Raw genomic sequence first — 5,000 nt, 5'->3', positions numbered from 1 at the left:
AGCAGCAGATGTGCAGCATAACAGCATAACCGCAGAAAACCAGACTGGTCAACTTGTCAGAAGGTTAAGCAGGAATTTTTTTACGGGCTGCTCAACCAGCAAGAGCCCGTGCCAGCACAAGACTGGCTTTTTCTGGAACAAAATAGAAATCTGGATTTAGCTGCATTCCCGCTGACGATGAGGGCAATAGTTCTCGTGAAGGTTAAAGATTTTCAGAGTAACTCTTGCAATATATCAAGAATTACACTCAAGAATAGGGTCTGATTTTATCCTTTTCTCTGAAGAACGTAAATGTTCTTCATATTGCTCATAGATCAGCATGTTAACCGGCTTCATTTAACTTTTGCAATGAATAAATGATTTATTATATAATGTTATTTTTATGGTGATCGTTCTTCAAGACTTCCATGACACTTCTTGGGTCACAGAAAATTCGGAATGTTTATAGTGTATTCTTTTGAAATTTATTCGAACGATACCATGAAGCTGCCAGTAAATATTTACCCCCTGTTGGAATTATATTATCTGCATATTTCAAACTTCTGCCTAAGAGGTGAAATTTTCAAGATGCTGATTTTCATCATGATTCATCGTGATATAACCTAGCAACTTTGCAGGCGTTTAACAATCAAGATACATAAATATAAATCATCATGTTAAATTTATGTGTAATCTGACGAACCCATGAAATGCAGTAATACACCCAAACACTGTACCTCAAAAGATTAAATTATGGGACTGCTTGGCTCTTACCGATGTCGACTTTCTACTAAGCACTGGATAACACCCTGTCATCGAAAAGAGGGGAAGAGGAAGGCTAAATATAAATAAATGGTCTTACTCTGTAACTATTGAAAAATGGAGCATTTCACATACCAATGGTACTGACTAGTTTTTCTTAAATTTATACCTGGGGAAACGAAAGGTGAATGGAAGAAGTAAGGAATAATGGTTAAAGTAGCCAGTAAATGTGTCCTTGAAGGAAGTAAAGACAGACATTTCACAACTTTCTCTATAGTAATTCTAAATTGAATAAAACCTAAAATAGATAAATGGTTGAGAGGTTAATAAGTATTTGTAATGACTAGATACTCATCTGGAGATATTTTGCATAGCAATGTAGTAAAGTGGGAATCCCATTGACTTTGAAAAGACTTTCACAGTCTCATGCACAACATGAGCAATTGGACTCATAAGACAAGAACGAAAGGGTCCTCTACCCCATTTGGAAAACTTTGAGAAGTTATGGATCGTTTTAGAGGTCACAAATATTATAATAAATAAGTATGAAACATTTTAATTTGGTAATGGTTGATGGCAAACTTACTGGGCCCTTCAAAATTAAGAACTTACCCAAGGAGATAGTTCTTAACTACATGTATTCTTTGGTCCAGTCTTGATTACTGATGAATAAGGTAAAGGAAGGAAAAAAAGTTGGGAGCTGTTGCAGGATGGATGAAATTCAGGAGACCTGGACTTTGCACACGAGGTAGTTATGAGAACTTCGACAGTTTGAAAAATTCAGGAAAGCATTGATGGACTCTTGCAAAGGAAGAAAAACCTCGAGAGGATTAAAGTGATGAATATGACCCATATGATTTTCACGTTATGGTGAGTTTTTCCAGATGCTGAATCACTTATTTATTTTACAGCAGTCATTAAGGAATATGCCTCACTAACCCGTGAAATGCGGGAACGAACTAATAAATCAGAATTGTCTTTGTTTTGGTGTGTACGTTAAATTCTCTTCCTATTCTTATCAAAATTCGGATCCATTTTAAAAGGTCAAATCACTATTAGTTTTCAGCCATAACTCGTAGTGCAACAATGCCAGTATGTTGCGAAAACTCTTTCCTTAAAGATTAAAGCTTTGAAAAGAATCTTGAGTATAGAAAGCGCCCCAGTGTCTGGCTTTGGCTTTCAACCCGATCCATCCATCCACAATATAAAATCTGCTGTAAGAGAGGTTGGAGTGCCATCAGCATTGGCAGCTTCATTAGACTATCAAGGCGGGGACGAACGGTTAAATCCTGAGACTGAAATATTGTTTATGGCAGGATATATCTGATTCGCTAGGAAAAGGACAAGAGGAACCGAGGCGAGGAGGGCGAGGACCGTGCTCAGGGATGCGATATAGTGGCCAAATCTCATATGGCTGGGAGGGGCTGGAATTCTGGTGTAAGTTCCCTTAAGCCTTTTTGCATTTCCTGGACGTCAGAAGACAGATGACGAGAAGAGAATTATTTCAGTGATGATTATGGGATTTTTAAAGCTGGAGATTGTCCACTTGCTCATCAACAAGCACGAAGGGCTGACAAAAAGTTTATCGGAAAGGCAATTGCCACTGCGTCAGTGTTCAGTAGATATATAAAATTGCCACTGAAGGTAGACAAAATCGGGTTTCCTTTGATTTTGTGAAAACAAAAGTGCCCATCTTAGACACGTTAGAATAAATTTACGATAATATTACAATTTACTATTGTGTAAATGGTTCTTTTACACTATGTTGTAAATACTTTTGAAAACTGCGTCTTGACTATCAAAAAGTAATTTTCAAAATATGTTAAAGTAATTTAGCGTCAAGTCATGAGTACAAAATACTTGTAATATATAATACACACACACATACACACACACACACACACACACACACACACACACACACATATATATATATATATATATATATATATATATATATATATATATATATGCGTGTGTGTGTGTGTGTATGTTGATTATTTGTTTTCTATCTTTTCGGCAATCCATCCGTATTATAATTATTTATCTGTGCATCATTTATTTTTCTGCATGTGACATCTTTGCCCAGTGGAAGCTGAGTAAAAAAAATTTTTTTACCATAAGAATGTAAGGATGTGAGTAATAATAATTATACTGATTTTGCAGTATCTAAAAGTCATTATCGTGAAACAGGCTCTTCCAACCAGTCTAATAAAACCAACACCAGGATCAAGGCTAACTGTTGCAATTGAAACTGCAGCCGGGGATACTGGCAACTCGGCAAAAGCTACCTGCGAATCATTCGTTACTGAATGCTTCATCAATCGGCTAACCAAGATAAGTCCGCTTTATTAACGAATGCGGTATAGAACTTTCTGTACTGAAGCTTGACAACAGAGGCCTGCTTCGATATATTTCATCATAGTGAATTCAATATTTATTACGTTCTTTAGTTATTGTTTTACTCGGTTACAAGAACAGATAAATAACATTAACAACAATTATAAGGAGTGGCGTTAATGATTCCTGTAAAACTTCCGTGGATCCAGAGAAGCATAGATGTTTTACATTTCCGAAATTCTGGGGTTATTACAGGAACTTTCTTTTTTTTAATTAACTGATTAGAATTCATGAAATGAAATGTCTGGAATTCGACCAACTTTATTCTCACCAAACACTTTTCTGTCATTTAATAGCTAGTGCTCCAGACTTTGCTTCTTAGAAAAGGAATCAACAGACCTGGCACCTTGCTAGTCCATCCTAAGAAGAGTGAAGAAAATGACACAGTACGAAATTTAAGCAAGATACCTTTACATGTTACTACGATCTTTTACTACTACCAGCGAAAACGAGACTGATGTCTCACACAGCTTTTGAAATAGCCCAAATATCTACAACAGTCAGATTATCTCACTGAGGTACCGCATTAATCTCCGAATGCCACCAAGTCATTTGGGTGCTAAGGCCTGATCAGTGGCACTACTCTATCGGAAAGCTGTTTGTTTCATTTGGTTGTATTTCATACTTGATAAGAAAAATACTTGAAAATATACGAGAAATGACCTCGATATCTGCATATTACCTCCCAAATAAGGTTTAATACGACAAAAAATACACCCTTGGACTAAAGTGGTTTCTATTTAGCTTACTCATGTTCAAACGAGCATCACAAATGTGCCTTCACCTCTGTGGCAGCAGCATGCAATGATTTATTGTTTTGAAGAGCACATTGGCAATAGAAAATGACATAATTAGTATCGTAATGAGGTCCTCTGTTGGAGTTATTGCCTCATTCTGAATCACATTTGCTGAAAGAAAAACATTTGAAGTCAACGTCAGAACCATTTATGTTTTAGATAAATACTGTAGTTGGAAAATCAGATTATTTAACAAAAAATATTAGAAGTTATTCCTGTGAGGCGACACAGTTTAGAGTTTCAGCTTTATGTATACATACCTACGTATTTGCATACAGGCACAGGTACACACACACATACATACATACATACATATATATATATATATATATATATATATATATATATATATATATATATATATATATATATATATATATATATATATATATATATATATATATATATATATATATATATATATATATATATAATCAACAGTGTCACTCCTTATAATTGTTGTTAATGTTATTTATCTGTTCTTTTAACCTAATAAAACAATAACTATAACTATATATATATATATATATATATATATATATATATATATATATATATATATATATATATATATATATGTGTGTGTGTGTGTGTGTGTGTTGAAGAATGAAACAACTAAGAGAAAACAGAAAGCGAAAGAAGAAATAAAGCTTAAGTCGTACCCGTTGATGGCTGTTGGGACAAGTGCCAAAATACATAGCATTCTGCTGAAGCGCGATTGTGGAGAGTCGGTCCTGAATTGATTAAAGCTCCTTTTTTTAAAATTAGGTCGTGATGATCGTGTATTAATATCACTACGATTTTTGACAGTTTGTGTCAGAAAGAGCAGCGAACTGAGGATCTAGTTCAGAATTTTAAAATACAGAATTCATCATTTCTGAGCCAGACGGTTCTGTTACTTTCTGCAATCAATGACGCTTTATAGATTCCACTCACGTGCAAAGGACCCTACTACTGCCACATGCCAAATTCAATATTATGACAGCAACAAAGTAAATGTTTTTTTAGAACTAGAAAACTGGTAATTCGATGTATTTTTATAATTTCAGGGAAATTGTGGTC

Source organism: Macrobrachium rosenbergii, chromosome 21, assembly GCF_040412425.1.
Source record: "Macrobrachium rosenbergii isolate ZJJX-2024 chromosome 21, ASM4041242v1, whole genome shotgun sequence".
NCBI classification, from domain to species: Eukaryota; Metazoa; Arthropoda; class Malacostraca; order Decapoda; family Palaemonidae; genus Macrobrachium; species Macrobrachium rosenbergii.
The sequence above is the reverse complement of the archived record's forward strand: the minus strand, read 5'-3'. Positions refer to the sequence as shown.